Raw genomic sequence first — 20,907 nt, 5'->3', positions numbered from 1 at the left:
GCCTGTTGTTAACGGTAATGTCTTACAAATTGTAAGAAGGACACATGAAGCCTCCCCTTTTAGTCGACTAGCTGCAGATAAAACAACAGCAGTACATCCCATCTGCAGTGTCTACTTTAAGGGATGTATATCACAATGTCCATTTAAAAACTCCAGTGAGCCAATCATGGATTTATAGCTCAATAACTGTTGCTGAAGCTGAGTACTGGGGAAGATTTAAACGAGCGCTGATGATCTGGTTGTCTTGAGGAAACATCTGTCAATAAGAAGGGGATAACAATTCAGTGCAAAAGTATTTATAGCGAGGGAGGCACAGCTGTGAACTTCTGCAAAATGGTCAGGGTAGACAAATATCACAAATAACAATATGTACTTTTGATTTTATGGTATCACACTGACGTCATATTTGTATAGTATACATTGACTGATTAAGATTGAAACAACAAGCCCATATGCTCCTATTTCTCCAGGGCTAGTTTGTGTCAGCAACATTGTCATTGTTTTCATGGAAATATACTAGCGGGGAAGTACAGCCTTAGAAATAGACTAACTTTATGAAACCAGAAATAATTGTTAATATAGAAGATAAACAGCTGCTGACCGAATCATTGTGGGACTTGTGAGTGTTTGATGCCTGCAGTTAAAGTTTAAAGTAGATACAGGTAGGTCTTAACCAGTGGGAAAACAAGGAAGAGGAAACTCTGAAAAATAGAAACACATGTACTGTATAGCCCTGCCACCCTCATTTCTAATTTGGAAAAAGAAATCTAGAATTTGTTATGATGACAAAAATCCATGTGAAGAAGAAATTCTGCTGCATAGTCAGAGGCTCTTTTGCATTTTCTCCCCACTTTTCTCCTCACTATGTACATAAAAAAATAACTGTATTCTGTTAGTTATAATGCACAGTGTCTCCTCTGCAGGTTCATCCCTCAGAGTACCTGTTGTCACATTGTTTTCACATTATTATTTGATACATTATTTTAAGCTGCATCCTGTGTGAAAGGCCCTTTACTCTGCAGAGGAAGTTGGAGAAAAGGTATTAATGAAATCATAACATAGATGAGAAACGATTCAGAAAGTACTAGGAGGAAGCCTGAGTAGTGGGGAAGTGACAGTGGTCACAGGGCTCTGAACTGTTGTCTGCTCTGCGGGGATGAGCTGCTAATGCTTCCTATTGCAAAAGGGTTTCACATCATTCACCTAACACTCAAACATCCAGACGGACACACACAGTTCCGGCTGGACTTTAACCTGCAGACTCACCATTACTCAGCCAGTTTAAAGGAAAGGATGGAGTGGCCTCTCACTCTGGAAGTATTGCTTGTTGCTATCATAGTCTTTATGATTGAATGCAGAAATTAGGAAACAGTTGAATGCCTCCGCCAACCATATAGTTTACATCCATTCCTTTCAAAAATATCATCACATATTTTATTCTATTATGCATTTGTGTGAAATTGTCAGAATTAACATATTAATTAATGAGTTATGGTCAAACATAGCTCACAGTGACCACCAGATTCTAATCAATTCATCATTGAGTCCAGATGGTTGTTGTGCATGAGTTGCAGAAATTCCCTCTAGGGGTGCTTGAGATATCAGCGTGTCCCTGGTGCCGAGGCAAAACATACAATGCTGGCATTGAGTGATATATAAACTTACATAGAAACATGCTCATGTTTGGTATCATCATTTGTAACTTGGTTGGTTGGTGGTGATGGATATTATATACATTGCTGATGCCAATCAGCTGCAGATGCAGACATGACTCAGTGTTCTGCCTGAATCAATATGGTGATCCATTGACTCAGTTTAAAGATTGCTTAGCTCAATTCAAAGTTAAGAAATTATGCAATAGTTGAAAAAAATATTTGAATTATTCTTATTAACTGTGCCCTTAAAGAGTCACTACAATCAAAAATCTTTTTTATTTAGCAGTCAACTTTTAATTATTACCTGTCTCACATAAAATAACACTGGTTATGTTGTCAAAGGTTGATTACATATATGCTGCTAGATCAATTTACTTATACAAAGCTCAATGCTCCAGCTATGTAACGGTACGTGCATGGTCATTTGATTCGGTATGCAACTTCCTCTGTTCGTTACGCCCAGAGATCCAAACAATTACTGTAAAAATAGTCTATTTATGTCTACTACTTGCACCCGGTTTTGGCTCTGCAACAGTTGTAGCATGCTAGTTAGCTTAGTCTTGTTAGTCAAGCTCAATGGACGATTTGTGCCAAAATGTATTGCAGACATTGTTCAATTGAAGCTGGGCATGTCTGGGGATACACCTCAAACTTTTAATTTACCATGGCGTCACCCAAATATGTAGAATAGCGGAACAAGACAAAAACAGACTGGTCAGCGAATCCTTCTCCCCACAGCGTTCAGGCAGCCTCCCACTGTAGAATCAGACTGTTCAAAGTCACTAATGCTATAGTGTTTATCACTGCAAATATGCCACCAAACTCGGACGTAGAAAATACTGAATTAAAGCATTGTGTGAAAAACTATTCTTAATTCACCTGGCACCTGTTAGCAAGGCATTGGAGAGCACCAAGGCTGAATACAATGTGGAACCGAAGGGTGACGCAGGACAAAAAAAACTCCTTCCTTCATCATTTCGTCAATAAATAACGATTTCTTGATATTTCAGTTTATGTGTGTTGCCCTTTGTTTAGTATATCTGTTTTAATATATCTATTCCCGTGAGGCAATTGGCCTAAAGTGACCTCAGCTTTCCCTGTCTACCTCCTTCCCCCATCGCCAGTCAGCAATTAATTATCTGACCTAACCAAGCACACAAGCACTGATTCATTTTTCTCCTTCCTGCTAAACCTCCCCCACCACCTCCTTCATCCCCACGTCCGCCTGCCTGTAATTGTTGATTGTCCTCACCAGTTTATGCCTGCAGCATACTCACATACGCACCCACACAAACACATATATACACACATACACGCACACACTGAATCTTTATCTTTTTATAGCTCTGTCTTGTTAGGCAGTAAAAGCCCAGATTTCTCCCCAGTGAACAGCAAGCATATCCTGCAGCAAAACTCCTCTGTGTTATATAACAAGGGACTCAAACGTATGCCACAAAAGTATGAACCGTTAATTTAAACTCCACTCTTATTATTGATGTTCTCTTAAGAGGAACTGCATGAATGTTAATGTTATGGTTGTTTGTGCTGTTTCTGACTGTTATGAAACCACCAAGAGGAAGCTGTGGTGTTGGTCTGACAGTGTTTATTTATAGCATATCAAGCCCAAAAGCACATAGTGTATTCTCATCTGCTGGACAGAAGTGAATAAGCACATAAAAACCAACATCCTCGAGACTAGGCAGCTGAGTTCAGCCGGCACAAGCCAAGAGTGCACATGAACACAGGGGTTCTTATGTTCCTGTGTTTCATAAGTACGGTGTATACGCTGAAAACAATCCTAGAGAACAAAAGCTACTCCAAATTTGCGGTTCTGTCTAGCCAATCCCAGGGCACTAAACCTAAACATGAATGCATTGTTTGAATGGAGGTTACTAAGATTAACTTCAAACCTCTTTAAAATCTTCTTTTTGCTGACCTCCATTGGTTTAACATCTGAGCTTGCTGCAGCGATGTACAGGTGCACTCACGAGGACAATGTGACATCACTGTTGGGTCTGGTTACAGGTGCAACAAAGTATGAGCAATGCTGACCTCTGCATCCTCACTTCTACGCTTCTGGCTACTTTCAGAAATGTTACCCCCTTCTGCTTTCTTGCATTTAGTTGTTCATATATTTTGAAGTCTTTTTTTAAATTTGTTTTAATGCTCAACAATGTTGAGCAAGGCTAAGCCAGAAAGGTTTGTGAGCTCAGTGACAGTCAAGCTTGTGTGTCAGGCTTGACAGATTTGTCCAAGAGCAATAGGCAGGCAAACACTGCCAAACTAATATGTTTAATGTTGCTTTAATTGGAAGAAAATAGGAACATTTCGAACTCCTACAACAGTCTAGAATAAAATGAGGTATTACGATTTTAACTTGTATACAAAGAGGTAAGAAACCATATACTGTATGTTATTATGATGGATGGGTAGCACAAATAGTTTCAAGAAAAAAATCAAAGAGAAGTGCGAATAATGGTCATCCTTATATCCACCTAAACTCTTTTTGTGGCAAATACAAACCCCTTGAAACTGTTGGTGCATGAGTAATGTTGAACTGTGACATACAGTGTTGTATTTTAAACATATTGAGCATACAGGTGGACAGTGTGTATTATTATTTTCACCAATATATAGCTAAATACACAACTTCAATATGGCAGAATCCAGCTGCTGTTTTTTTACAGCCCTATTTCAAGGCCACAGATATGATACTGAAAGTATCACATCTTGAGAGTCCAACAGAAACCGATGCCTTTACTCCAAAAAGTAAATCAAGTGACTTCCGTTTCTTTCTTTCACTGCCCTCCCCTCCTCCTCCCACATCGATCCGCCTCTCCAGCCCACCCCCTTGGGAAAGATGGCGGGGGAGTGTAGATTATAGCTTATCCCTGCTCTGCTCGACTCTGCACTGCCTCGCTCTGACAGCAAAGCCCTTTCACCTACATTCACTGAGAGCCTGCCTGCCTAGCCACACACACACACACACACACACACACACACACACACACACACACACACACACACACACACACACACACACACACACACACACACACACACACACACACACACACACACACACACACACACACACACACACACACACACACACACACACACACACAGTCTGCCTGCCTGATCTTGTCATGCAGTGCAGCAGTGCTCTGCAGTCTGACATGGCTCCCTACAGGAGGGAGTATTTACCATCTGTCTACATTTGCATACTCTCTCTCCCTCTCTTTTCTCATTTACCCGTTGTCCTCCTTTCTCTCCTTCAGCTCTCTTTCTCTCTGCAATAGATACAGGCATGAGGTGTAAAAGAAAGCAGAGAAGCAGAGAGAGACAGAGGAAATGCTGTAGCAGAGAGCATGATGGAATAAAAGGAGAGGAGCTGTGTGCATAAGCAAAATGGTGATTATTTACTTTAATGTAACTGTACAACGTGACTGATGCATGCACTTTGTAGGATTACATTCGTTTATGCACCAAAATTTGCTTTGCCAAAAATTATCTTTAAAGGAAAATTTATATCTATAAAAATCGTAATCAATTTAATAGCAATAAATTGGTCAAATGTCAATATCTATACAGTTAACTCAACACAACAACAAGTTGTCCATTTGGAGCCTCTTTGGAAATGAGCAGTAGGATGCATCATCTTTCTAAGACTAATAAGAATCAGATGAGGGATGTTGCAACATTGGACTTTTCAGAAAGCAAATGTGATAATATTTACAGAGGTTCAACCTTCTTTAAAGAATTTTTTTTTAAGGAGGGCTGAATGTATGTTACTACTTTGGTTTCAGTTAAGGTGAAAGCCAACTGAAAGTTATAGTACAGTAATGTACCTGAGCAGATATTGAATTAGCTCTCCCTCTGTGTGTGTTATAATCAAAGCCTCAGTGCTGGGCCAACCGATCTGCACTGCTCTGCAAGCACTTTTGCATTTGTTTTCACTCCTAGCACTGTTAGATGCAAGACAGCTTTTATTGTGAAGAACATAGAAAACTAAATTTGTTTATCCAGCGTTTTACAGCTATTTTTCTTTCACCACTAGCCACAGGCATATTTAAACACACCTTCAAGTGGGTAACCCTGTTTTAATGGAAATCCCTGCTATGCTGGGCTCACGCACTGAGTCAAACGAGTCAAGCAATCCAGTGCATGTGAATAGAAAAGGGGCTCAGGTCACACAGTATTTGACACTCATTGGTCTGTTGTAGCCTTGAGCACTAAAATAAAAAACTAACTTGTGCATCTCATAGTTATCATGAAATAGAAGCATCAAAAATAAACCGTCCTTAATGACAAATATCACCTTGTCCATGTAATACATGAGTCACATTGCTTTTCGATGTTAATTTTTACCCACATGAGCACAAAGCACTCATTTTAATTTCTGGAGGATGTGAAAGCTTCACTGCAGTGCCTCTGCTAATTAGATTCTGTGCACGTTCTTTGTGCTCTTCTTTCTTATTTTGAAATGATGAAAGTCAGTGTGTAATTTCTACCACAGGGAGCCTTGTCTCTGGTGTGCTGTTGCGCAGATCAGAGTTTGTACAGGCCTCTGAAGTTTCTCAGTCTCTCTTGGAGTATTTGGAGTGCGTATAACTACAGTAAATATACTGTATATGACATCAGTTGATTGTATTGATTAAAACGCTCTTGACAGAATTGCCTTCAAGTCACAACAGAAATAACCTGTAATAATAAATAAATAGAATTCAACAACGAAAACTGTTCATTTCATCCGAAAATACAAAACTTAAAAGAACAGACAACATACTAACAATTTTGCTATTCATGAAGCATTCCAGCAGAGGAAAAATATAAAGTTTGCCCTGAGGGTGACTTTCAAGAAAAGGTAATTACATTCAAATGGGTTCACCCCTGCTGTAAATATATACTCAGAACATTTCAGGGCATGCTACCTATTAGATTATGATATATTTTGTGTAATGTTGACATTTGAACTTTAGATTGATGCTGAGTAAGGGTTCATCCTATTTGTAGCATGAATATGCTCATTGAATTTAAAGTCAACCTGCCTAAAAGACATTGTTATATCCTATTTAAGTGTAGCATATCTAGCTCATGAACATCAACATCAAAATGGTTAGGCATCCTCTGGGGAACAGCACATTTAGTACTCTGGTCTGTTGCTGTTGTTGGCATACCGTGCCCTGGATCAAATTTTTTGAATCTCGAATGGAGTCTTTGGCTGGCGCTGTAGACAACAATTTTTGTTACTTTCTGGAAAAGAATTGGCCATCGTGATGACTTGATGCTTGGGCTGAAATCCCCGAAACTGCTTTCTATGGGTCCCAAGGATCATATGCACAAGTTAACAGATCAGCATTGACTGTTAAGATTGATGCAGCATCTGCAAACATGAACTAAGTATAGCCTGAAGTCTGCACTATGCAAGGGCGTAGGAACCGGGGGGGACGGAGGGGACGTGTCCCCCCAAAAATTATACCGCAAAATATCTTTTTTTTATTTTTTATATTTTACTCACTTGCTTTTATTTTGAAAGCGCAACACAGCGTCTTGTCACCTGCCCCATGTATGGCAGCGCGCAGGGTTGTAAGGACTTCAGGCTGGAAACGCCTTCGAATCGCTGCCTAGAAGGCTAAGTTGCCTGCTTTCCATCGGGGACGTAAGCGCCGCGGAACGGCTGCGCCGCGGTCACCGCTGCTGATCGCTGCCAGCCTGCAACTATTATCGCGTGATCTCGTGATCTCGCGTGAATACGGCTGTCTCGCAAGACAGCGCTAAGCTGAGAATTTGAGATGCTGGTGTCTGCAGCTAACGCGACAGGTTAGAGCCGTTAAAATGAAAAGACAGCAGCAGCGCAGTTTAAAAGATTTCTGCAAATGACAGGAGGAGAAAACATTTTGGCTCTTTTGCCTAGGCCATTGTTTTTCAACCTTTTGTGTGTCACGGCACGTTTGACACTGTTGGATAACACTACAGTGCTATCTAGCTTTTATTTGTATCAGTTCTACACAGTAATTTATATTTATCAGTTCATTACATCCATTCTAATGTCGTTTTCGTTTGCCTTCACACACCAATCAGTTAGTGGAAATGTTCGAATAATATCACATACTCAAGATTAAAAATAAGTTCCATTTACGTTTACATTTAGGGCATTTAGCAGCCGCTTTTATCCAAAGCGACTTACAATAAGTACATTTGTCATAAGAAGTGCATCAATATATCACTGTCGGTACAGAAAGGATGTTCATAGAACCGTTGGTGTATATGTTAAAATTCTTGATGCTGTTTTTCCCTTTAACCTTAACCTTTGCCTGTGTGTTCATTGAGGCATAAGATACAACTAAGAAAAGAAAAGGTATTCAGAAAATACGAATTCAAATTTAGATCAATATTTTTCACATGTTATTTATCAGTCTACAAAACTGTATGATAAGGCCTGCAATTAAATAATTGATTTGATATGTATCAGTTCAATACTGCCATTCAAAATGTGTTTTCCTTTAGAAGAATAAAATACATTTGTGAATGTTTTGCAGTGTAGTTCATTTATGACATATCTCTATTCGAACCATTAATGGATCTGTCAGGTTTCCGATATGTGTCCCCTCCAATGTTAAACACGTTCCTACGCCCCTGGCACTATGTATGAACAGGTTGAACAACTAATAATGGGAATATCTAAATGCTGGGAGATGCTACCTGTTGTAGCTTGTCAGGTTTCAGGCCCGACACATAATAACCAAGTAGGATGGTGCAATTTGCAAATAGAATCTCTTTTTCTCCCTCCTGTCTTCCAGCGAAACAGCTGATTGTTAGTTCTGTCTTCATTAGGGTGCCTCAGGGTCAGTTGAGACTGAAATTAGACCGTGCTGATTTGGCCATCCTCCACATCTCGCTGGCTCACACACACACACACACACACACACACACACACACACACACACACACACACACACACACACACACACACACACACACACACACACACACACACACACACACACACACACACACACACACACACACACACACACACACACACACACACACACACACGCAGATGCACAATTATTTCATCCTGCTAAAGCTTTCTCTCAGCAAGTCAGAAAATAGTGTGACTGTTTATAGTCGCTGCCAACTCATGTCTGTTATCACGCTCATTCACTCTCAAACTTTCTGCAGTGTGATGCAAATATGCTAACATGCATCTTATCAATAAACTAATGGGAGCACATTGCACAAATGGAAGACCATAAATGGAAAGATTACATTACCAAGCTCTTCATGCATGCAAATTCAATTTTGTAGGAAATTGAAGCATTGCTGACATTTTTTGGGGAAGTGGGTGTCAGCTATTGAAAATAAATTCATTATAGCTAATAAAATCCTGAAATAAATAAATCACACAATAGATATATAGGCTCGCCCTGGTGTGCTGCAACCAGCTCTAGGTTGGCTTGGAAAGGCTCGAGTCCAACTGTGAGCAGGAATCTCCTGCTCCTGCCGCAGGAGCAGCCCACCCGACCCATCTTGAAAAAGGGAGTCCATCTCGTTAATCATGCTTTGCATCGACATGGCAGAAAACAATTATTTGCCATGTAAAGATTTAATGGAGTAATGTCTACCTCAGCAGAGACAGCGTAGCACCCTCCAAGCGGTTCACCCCCAAGTAAACACTGTTAGCGCTGTCATCACTGTTGCTGTTGTTAACATTGTTAGCATTGTTAGCGCTCTTAGTTTTAAAGATGTCAGCTGAAGTAGTTTAAAGAGCAACCAAGTCCCTAAAGGGAAGGGGAGGGGTCAGGATGTATAGGCGGGTAAACAAACGGAGGACTTTGATCCATGAGGCTGCTGTTCTTGTCCCGTGTTAAACCAAAAGCAAACATTGACTTATTTTACCTTACTTTTGTTATGTAACAAGCATACTTATAATAACCCAAACCACATTCTTTTTTTCAACCTAACCAAGCACTTTTGTTGGCTAAACATGCATAGAGGCCCTGATCGCTTGTGTGCTGGTCATGCTCAGCAGAACGCATACATTTATTTTAAAGATATCATACGATCCTTTGTATGAGGATACATTGCTCTGAGCATTACTTAAAGAATGATGATGTTTAATCCTGTATCATGCGCTCAAATAGAAAATAAGGAGAGGATGGAGAGATGTGAGGCGCTGTGATAAGCCTCCTATTGGCTGACAGTTGTAATCTGCCTCTTTCCTGTCTCCATTTCTGTCCCTGCTAATTAAGAAACAACAAAAAAAGGAGGTCAAACTAATAAGCTACAATCTCATGATGGAAAGGTTTTCCGAAAACTGTTAATTGGGAAATAATGTGTCCTTAATGTTCTGACATTACATATTCAGACTGGTTTTAGAAATTCAACATCTTAATGCAAGCTGCCACAGAGATCAGAGGTCCACTTATATAATATATGTGTTCATATATGTTTCAAGGCTTTAATGATAGTAACATCATCCATGTGTCAGTGCTGTTCAGTCAACTATTTTTGGATTTACCTTGGAGCAGAAGAAACTACTGTATACACGTCTTTCATCCTTTTGATTCTCCTAGAAATAGCAGCCTCATTCACAGCAAAGGTTGCTATAGTGTTGCCAAGGAAACTCAGGATATGTCTGTTATTGGCTCGGCTGTATCCAGGCAGCCTACATTACCAAAGACACACACATATACAGAAACATTATAATGCCCTCCCTCTTACACAAACACTGTGTATGTGCTCTGGGGGTGTCGCAAAATCGACAGAATTCACAGGTCAGTTCAATTTGTTCTGTTATTATCACATATTGAACACTTTGTACATGTTGCTTCTTGTTGATACAATGATAAGTAACTATGAACACAGACCTTTTATTTCCATTTTAAATTTACATATAATATTAAGGCTTTCAAAATTAAAAATGTTAGTGATATATGTGCTTGGTGGTGATGCTTTAATAAAAGAGCATTGGTGCCATTTATTGTGTACCCTGCTGTTAGATTCACATCTGTAGTGCTTTACACAGAGTGTAAATATCCAATCCACATAAATATAAATCTGAGCTACTGTCTTACTCAAAACAGCAATCTATCACTTGGTGAATGAGTTCTTCATCTTGTGTTCTGTCAATGATAGGGTTTCAGCTAAACCAGTACCTTTGACATTATTGATTTATTATAACCTTTACAGTTATAGTTACATTAATCAATTGATTCCACTATAAGTCTGCAACGATACATAGACAAAAACAAGACTAAGTGTCTACAAGCTAGCCATGTTAACATCTCTGTGAGGTTATACTTAGACATAGCAGTGCTTTGTGCTAAATTCTTACATCAGCATGCTATCAGGCTCATAATGACAATGCTAACATTCTGATGTTTAGCAGGGATAATACAATGGTCACCATCTTAGTTTAGGGTGTTAGCATGCTAACATTTGCTTATTAGCTCTTAATCTAAATGTCATTAGTTTTGCAGGTATTTGGTCGTAAACAGAAGTTTCGGATGCATTTATATTTTGACCTGACAATGGTGTTATAGGAGCGGCCATTACAGTTCTTACATAGATGTCTGTACCAAATTTGAGTATAGGAACCCGTCCATTAGTTGTCCAGATATTTCACTCAGAAACACAAACATCATTCTGTGTAGTGTGTAATAATGTTTTTTTTGGTGCGTTATTCGAATCCACTGTATACTTCTTTGAATGATATCAATATGTAGCAGCCCATGACATAAAACAAGACTTGGATAACTGGAGGACACATTTTAAAACCATGAACAGAGAGTATTTGCTTTACCCACAGAGCTAAGGCAGAAGTGCGGTCGTAAAAATCCACATGTTGATCTTGGGAGGTGTGACATTTGTCTTTCTGTCTTGAGCAAAAAAAGGCCAAACAAACTGAAAACTGATGAAAGAAAGAGACAATATTTCCTGCCTTCCATAGGTTACCTGCTCTTCTTTACTTAACTCTCTTGTAGCCTTGTGTATATTTATTTATAATATTTGTGTGCCCTTTCTGCTGAATGTCCCATATCTTAAATCTATCCTTGATTCTTGTGTCCTTTTTCTAGAGTTAGTAAATCATTACATCGGGACTAACCAGGGCAACAATACTTTTGTGGTTGGCCACAACCTCACTGTCTGTTGTCTTTTCAGTGTTTTGCTCGAACACACCTCCAAGACTACTTTATAGTTATGTCCATGGACACATGGAAAGTGGAAAAAAGGAACATATTGGTTGCAAAAAGATGAATCCTTAATTGGCCCTCCTGGTTTTGAAGCATCACAGACAATCCCATTCAAGTGCCAAATGTAAACCCAAGGCTCTCTTTATTATTCCCCCTTAGAGACGGCGCCCTAATCCCCACAGTGCTTGGTAAATGATGAGCTGTTATGTAAAAGAATCTGGACCTCTCTGGAGATCCCAGGGTTTTGATGAAACCACAGTATCTTTGCCTGGATAATCTCCCCCTCCTCGCATTACAGTAATGCTGCAGAGGGGTGAGGAGCTTGAGAGAGACGACGAGAAAGAAGGACATGTAATGAAAGAGGGCCAAGTGGATGGAGTGGAGAAAATTTTTAATTTGGTCGAAGCTAAAATCAGGCAGAAAGGGAATGTGGGGCATCTTTGTCAGTCACAACTACACAACCTCCACACACACACACACACACACACACACACACACACACACACACACACACACACACACACACACACACACACACACACACACACACACACACACACACACACACACACACACACACACACACACACACACACACACACACAGCTGTCAGTGCATACAAAAAGGCATTTTCTTGTCAAGGGGAAGGCGTTGTTGAAACACCCGTGGAGATTTCTCCTAATCTGCCTTTACAGATTTCAAATATTTTCTGTGTGTGTGTGTATTGTGTGTGTATTCATGAAGAGGCAGCAGAAAGTGCCATGGGAAAGACCTTGTCGCTTCCAGTTTGATGCTGATATTTCACATCACTCTGTCCGTGTGTGTGTATGTGAGGATGTTTTTGGCTGTATTTGTGGTTATCGGAGAGCGGGAACAATTGTGTGTATGAGTGTGTATGTGTGTGTGTTTAAATACTTTGATCTCCAGAGCTCCCTGGAGTTTGGCTCTTCTCTGCCTGAAAACAGGCTCTTTACATAGAGCTGAGAAAGAGAGGGAGAGAGAGAGAGAGGAACGGGTGGTGTAATGGAGATTCACTTTAGAGAGAGGGGGGAGGGGTAGAATTCCATGTCTTCTGCCAAAATATTTTTTTTGTTCAAAATGCAAAACCAACAGGGAGGTCACAGGACAGGATCACATTCATATCTCCTGCAGCTGTAGACAATTCAGTGTCTTTGGACCTCACCTGAGACTCATAGCTCCACCTCTGGTCTACAATCACTGCTGCGGCTGCTGGCACCAACATTTCCCTAATGAAGTCATGTATACACAAAACGTTTAGTTTTCCTAATAAACTAAACCAATTTAGGGTAAGTCACAGACTAACAGAGTTTAGGATTTGTAGTAACAACCAAAACCAGCAGTGGAGAAGCGTAGATAGCCAGAGTAAATAAGTCAAATATAACAACTTAATGCTTCATTCAGACACACCTGAATTTCTATTTCCAGACGAGCGACTTTGTTCGGCTTATTTTTTGTGTAGCAATAAAGCATGGTAAAGTTAACAACCCAGCTAGCTATCTTGCAGAGTCTTGCTTCACGTCTACGCTGGTTATAGATAATGAGCCCAACAGAGGGCTGGTGGCCAGTGGATCTAACGGTCCCTTAGCCTCACACCCCTCTGCTCCGGAGAAGGACAAGCTTGCCAGCTAACCATCCAGCCACCTACTCTTGAGATAAGTCTGCTCAGACAGAGAATTACAATATCTAGTACTCCATTGCTCGTTATATGTACTTCAGTGACAGAAGAGATTTCCTGAACCTTAATGTGTCATTATCTATTAATACTACCGCACTGTGACTTACTTAATTCAATAATCTTTCCAAAAGTAAAAACAGTTCAGTAATGCTTTGACGTTAGGATGGGTTCCAAACTTACATGTAAACAAAGAATGCCAATATCAAGTGAGTGTGACTGAAATGGCTAAATGTGGGTTTGTAGGGATAATCATAACAGAGCCATTTAAATGTTTCAATGGAACATTTGACCCTGATCTAATCATTCACATAATCTGTTGTAGAGTGCCCTATATACGCATCCAATGAGGGAAGCAAGGTTTTGTTGCTTTTAATGTACTGGATTTGGGGTTATTCATTTTATTTTCAAGGACAATAGTCAGTCAGCTTACACAGTGTAACAAAAAAAACTGCTCTTTCCCAGGCATGCCTTGGCATTCTGAGTCCCACATTCTTCTCCAGGACTGGTTTTAAGGCCGAGCATTTTGACTGAGGGTGTGTTCACACCAAGCATGTTGGAGCAGATTATGTGACTGGTGACTGTATTTTCATAAATTTGATTTGCTCGGCCAGGTGGGAACAATGCCAGTTGAAGGACTGGTAGACTGAGAATGAATGTCTCCGTTCACTTCCAAGTATGTGTGGTTTGTTGAAAGTATAAGGAGGGCTTTGGGTGAAATTAGACTGACATACAAGGGTTTAGGGGTATAAGGAGACAGATGTTGATATCTGACAGTCAAGGTTTGTTCATGCTCGGAAAGCCTGGCATTGCTAAACCAACTGAGGACAGACCACAGTCTGGACGATGATAATTATCAGCTATTTCTTCGTATCTCCCTACCATTTAAGAATAAAAGGGAGGAGAAAACACAGCAAGCCTGCAGTCGGGTTGTTGTTCCAAGTTACAATGACCTGGGAAGATAACAGGATTAAACACCCCATAAAAAAAAATCACAGCCTACTTTAAAGACCCTTTAATTTATGTTTACCAGGGTGTTTAGTTTCAATCTAATTGGAAAGAGTGAAGCTAACTGAATAAAGTTAAATTTTTGTTGTACCCTCAGATTGTCCCTGTTAGCTAGAATCTGAAACTGCCTTGTTATGTTGGTGGACTGAAATAATGGTTCAGCTCTGATGAAGGCCTTGGTTTTAAAACTTTTTCAGAGTACCATGTGTACTGTATAAATGAGCCACAGCTCTCTTCTCTTGACCAATCAAAAATAGGGCTCAAGTTGGCTGCTGGAAGTAGGCGAGCAAGTTGAAAAGAAAGAATTGTGTGCAGCAGCCCACAAGAACCACAAATCATAATGCCTGAAAAGAAGCAGCTGACGTTTGTTTCCCCCAAATGAGCCACTTCTTTTTAAAGCAAAGGGTTTTCTTGAAATTCCATCCAATCCAGATTCAGGACAAGGTGCTCGCTAAGGAGAACCATCTGGGACAAAGAATGTGTGGCTTGGATAACAGGGCGAGTTTTTTCCCTTTTCCTTGAGAGGGTTTTATGGAAGTTGATGTTCTGCCAAACATTCCTGCCTGCAGGATTTCTAGCAAAATCATTTCCCCGGCCTGTAGGCATTTACAGACACCTTTGTCTCTACGTGTTTCCAACTGGTTTTCTTTTTTTCATCAAAGTATCTTTGTTGGACTATTTCAAGCGTATGGCAGACATTGCGTAACAAACCTGTGGATCAAATCATAGGTGAGCCATTACCCACAAAGCCCTTATTTTCTCCAAATATTAAGGCCAAGGAGGTCAAGCTTTACTGGTGCACCATGGCTAAACAAAAGCAAAGAAGTAGAAAAACTGTTCATAGTCATAGTGTACAAACTCACAAGTGAGTTCGACAAAGTTTTAAAGGAGAGCTTTAACTTTTTGAGAAATCCGAGTTAGCAACAAGAAGCTAATTTAGCGAGGTGACATCAACTCTCAAGAGAATGCTACGTCCCGTAGGTCAAAGGCCAAGTGACCAAGCTCGGCAGTTGAGCTAGCACTACCGCTAGCAAGCTAATCTGCTAGCATGTGCACTGCCAGCTAGCAAACCGCTTAGCCCTGTGAGCCATTATTAGTGTTAGTTTATAGACCACATTGGGTTTGGCAGTGGGTCTGAAGTAGAGGACTGGATTGGGATTGGGTTCCCGAGATTTAGGTAACGCTAACCAGAAGGATTGAGTCAACATGATATGTTGAAAAGAAGATTTAGTCAGATCATGAACCGCTCGCCGGCTGCACAATCCTGTTCTCTGTCTCTGTTCAAAACACCATAACTAAATGAACTTTTTCTGCATCAGTGTTTCGAAAATATGCCATACAGACTGTACTCAGCTGTTGTTCTTAAGCTCTGAGGTTTCATCTAGTGTGCCTATTGAAGCATGAAACGATTAAAATTGTAGTTAAATTGTGCTCTATCAATTTGACTAAAACAATGGAACTCAAGCTCCACCTATTAGTGTTTTCCAGAGCTTTCAACCTTATCTTGCTGTCTTTTTCAAAGAGTGGGGGCTGGTGAAATAGACATGGGGTTGGGGGGCGAGAACTGAGGCGAAGCTCATCGTCAGTCTGGCAAGGACAGCTAGAGAGCTCCAGCCTTGCAATACTAACAAGCTGGCTTGTGGATCAGTTTCTAAAAAGGGACATATGGCTGTCACAAAGCAAAGGGCCAATTTACTGCTTACATAAAATATTAATCAGAGCAGCTTTTGAAAAATCCCATTAGCATACAAATGAATGGAGATGAGGAACATCACCTTCAATAAGAGGGTGACAAAAATACTTCATCCTTCAGTAAGTACAGTACTCAGTAGGCTCATGATGTGTTGCAGTGCTTCATTCAAACACATACAATTCATGCTAAATAGGTTACTGAAACAAAGCCTGATCGTTTGATAATACACTCATAAATGCTGTGTAATAGCTCCCAGTTCCCTCTGTCCTCCAGGAAGAACTGAGTAACACACAGGATGCGTGTTACTCAGTTCTTCCAGTTGGTCTTTCTGGTTCTATGTAGGTCACCACTCTAACCAGGCCATCTGGGCTATCACTGCCCCAGCTGAGGTAACCATTACTTGGCACATTTCATATGTGAGTGTGTATGTATGTCTGCAAGATGCTAGGCTCATAAGTAGGTGTAGGCCTATTTCTGTGGCAGTATATACGACTTGATGCTGTTGTGTCTGAAGGTCAGCGTGATAAATCCTGTCTCCGATATGCGTAAAGTTATATATATATATATATATATATATATTCTTTTTTTATCTAAACTCTCTATTCATTGTTGACTTATGTGGCTTTTGTTTGGGGCTTGGAGAGACTTTGAACTGGGTGCCTTTGTATGTTTCACACACACATCTAGAATTTGGAAATGTTTGTCTACTAAATGAGCAGCTTCAGAGACGTAGGTACCCGCAGGCAATCAGTGGACATTCATAAGCACAGGTAAATATTTTAGTCTCTCACACAGTAAAACATTGAGTCCTCTCTGTAATTGTCTCAGTCCAAAAGTCAAAATGTATTGAAAAAGGATAGATGTAATTGTTTCCAAAAATCACAACATGTTCTTATCTGACACAATATTCCATCCATCCATCCATTTTTTATATATTACATTTATATAACCACGATAACATAAAATCATGTTTTTCTATTATTTGAGGGTGATAACATCCTAACATATGACGGCAAATATTTGAAGCTTTATTCAAAAACCTAAAAAAAAGCATTGAATGTAAAAAAAAGACATTCAAAACAGCCAGAGCCAACAATGTCTGTATTGTATATGTATGCTTCACTATTGATAATTAGACAATAGTTATGTGACTTGTTTTTGTGCTGATAATATGCAGTCATGAGTTATTGTTGATGCATTATTACGTGCAGATAAGCGTGGCCGATGTTTGTGCAGATTGGACGGGGCAATAATTGAATTGTGATGATGCTGGGGTGAGTGGGGGAGGGCCTTGGAAAAGTTATAGCCCCGGGGCCCAGAGTACTTTAATGCGGCCTTGGAGGCTGCACAGAAAGCTGCCCGGACTACGAGAAAACCGAGCTGATGCAAAATGTATGCTCGCAGAAGGTTACACTGATTGAAGGGGCGGATACTGACCTCGTTTTGAAGATAACATCATATGTACAATCGGCTTCCTCTTCTCCTCGCAGAATACTGTGCACCTGGAATGATGACATGGTCTATTTATTGTATAATATGATTTCTTATAATATTCAACGGCAGAGTTAATAGAAGTAGTGCCTGTAATCTATTTTGAAGGTTCAAGTGTCTTCCAGCTGACAGCACAAATAATAGAGAAAAGCTAAACCCAGCTGAATGACATTAAAACAGCCCAATTTGAATAAATAAATAAAAATATTTCCCAGTATCATCTGTGAACAGCTTTTATATTATTATTGGACACTCATATCTGCTACACACACTGTTGACTAGTTTTCATGTTGTGGCTTTTACAGTAGTCACTGCCATTCACACCAACTTGTGCATATCACTGGTTGTACTGTGACAGGAAAGCAAACAGCTACAAGTCAGCTTCACTTGGCCGTGAAATTACCCTTAATTCTGTCCACTGTGCAGCCTACAGCGCACACACACACACAACACACACACACACACACACACACACACACACACACACACACACACACACACACACACACACACACACACACACACACACACACACACACACACACACACACACACACACACACACACACACACACACAAAGACACAGGCACATCATCATCTTCCCAGCCACGGTTGAACTAACACACACTATCTTAGTGTTTTGTGTCTGAGGGAGGTTGATTGGGATTGTGTTTGCTTTTTATTATTTTATATGTCTGACATTTCTTTATATGTGGGTTATCTGTCATACTAGAGGTTTCTGGTAGTGTTTGGGATTGTCCAAGTGTTTGTGGCTTTTTAAAACTCATGCTTGCATTCATCTTTGCATTAGTTTTTTTTTTTTATTGTACAGTGTTTTACTCAACCATCCACTTAGTCAACAAGTGCAGTATTCACCTGTTTCATGTGAGCAGTTATCCATGTGTTTCCATCCATTGTTATGCACATTTTCAATTTGCACATAAACGTGGCAATTCTAAAAATGTCAACAAGAATCTCGAAATATCTTGAAAAATTGCACACAAACAGTGTTATAATATTTCTAGTTGAACACACAACAGCACACAGAGTGCTGATAAGTTTGCGTTCTATCCTATGTGCCAGCCACACCCTTAATACATTTACCAATTGTGTTGACTGTTTGTGGGATCTCACTTTAGTTTTTGTTCACTCTAACTTATCATTCAATGCCAACCTGCAGCAGTTTTATCATTTCTTGTTCTTGCATTAGGATTATGTGACATTATCTGCTGCTCATTTGCATTTTTATCCCCACATTATATTATTAGAGAGTTTTAGAGCTGTTTATTGTACACTAGTGTTGTTAAAAAGAAGAAAGAAAGAAAAGAGCATTACTTATAGCAAACCTGTGGCTACTGCCTCCTGCTGGTAAAGTTGTAGCCAACAGACTTTTGATTGCAGTTTGAGAAGGCAGAGCAGAGTATTGCAGCCACAGATTAGCAGCTGAGCTCAGGGCAACTGATCTGACAGAGAAAGTCTTTCACTGGGCCCCCCTGCTAAAGCAGCATCTAAAGCTTTTTACACACACACACACACACACACACACACACACACACACACACACACACACACACACACACACACACACACACACACACACACACACACACACACACACACACACACACACACACACACACACACACACACACACACACACACACACACACACACATCGCAGCGGGACGAAAGAAACACCAGGCTGGAATGCTGAACCCTGTGGAAAATTGATTGGAATGTTTTGTAGGCTGTGTGTGTGTGTGTGTGTGTGTGTGTGTGTGTGTGTGTGTGTGTGTGTGTGTGTGTGTGTGTGTGTGTGTGTGTGTGTGTAATGGGGGAGGGCAAGGGAGTTACGGCTGAGACGCTGATTGTGTGTGTGTCTGCCTTAAAGGAATCGTTCAACTTGGCTCATTTGCCTTCTCTTCAAGAGTGAGATGAGAATATTACTCTCATGTCTGCATTTAGAACAGAGCTAGAGTAAGGATATGGTTAGACTGGTTTAGCGTGAGAGGACGAGGAAACAGCCAGCCTACCTCTGTCTGAAGTTCAAAAACCCACCTACCAATAAATCTGAAGTTGCCTAAATAGCCAAATGTATTATTTCATTTTTTAACCATGACATGAAGAAGTTGTATCCAGTCTTTATGCTAAGCTAGGCTAATCATGTACTGGCTACAGCTCTATACTTAAAGGTTCCCAATGTAGTTTTGTTGCAAACAAACGCAATCTATGTTTACAACCAGCATTTCTCACCACAATGCATTGTGACATCCTTGAGATTAACATGAATGCATTTTTCTTCCTCAAAAACAATTGTTTGCATCACTGTTTGCTATAGCTTGCAATCTTCTTCTTAAATGCCTTTGTTAGCACATTTTTATATATTCTTTTGCACTTTAGCACCAACAACTGTCGATCAGTGGAATAGCGTATACCATCAGAAAGCATAGCATGTCACCTGTAACCCTAATGCATGTGATCGTAGTACATGATGTTAAAAACAAAATGCATTGCTCCGTAGTGATTGTTTTACATTTTGAGTCCATTTATTGCATAACTCCTAGTTTTGGGCCCCATGGCATCAGGTTGGAATTACAATTTCTGGGTTGGAAGTTGTAATTCCACCTTTTGGCCCCTAGGTTTAATCTGCATTGAAGCCTGGCACTCTTCTTGGAGGCTTGGTTTAATCTTTAAATACCAGAAATCTAATATGAAGATTTAGAGTTTTAAGTTTTTTTTGTATATTCCTCTGTACGACACGATGCTAGCCAGTTTTTTTTTCTTCACCCAAGCTAGCTAACCAAGTCCTGACTCCAGCATCGTACTTAACACAAAGACGTGAGATTGATACCGACCTTCTCATCGTACTCATGGAATAAAAAACAAATAAACATATTTCCTAAATTGTTGGACTATTGCCAGTGTGTGTTTGTCTGTGTGTTATAGCATAACTGTGTGTACAGCAATATGAATGAGCACGTAGGTATGTGTGATGTGTGTACGTGTGCATACCAGGCTGTCCCTCTATGTGTGTGTGTGTGTGTGTGTGTGTGTGTGTGTGTGTGTGTGTGTGTGTGTCACTGATACAGCCAGACAAACCAATAGTGCTGCTCTTCCCCTCCCCCTCTCTCTCTCTCTCTCTCTCTCTCTCTCTCTCTCTCTCT

The sequence above is a fragment of the Anoplopoma fimbria genome, chromosome 8 (assembly GCF_027596085.1).
Source record: "Anoplopoma fimbria isolate UVic2021 breed Golden Eagle Sablefish chromosome 8, Afim_UVic_2022, whole genome shotgun sequence".
NCBI classification, from domain to species: domain Eukaryota; kingdom Metazoa; phylum Chordata; class Actinopteri; order Perciformes; family Anoplopomatidae; genus Anoplopoma; species Anoplopoma fimbria.
This window is presented reverse-complemented; position numbering follows the sequence as displayed.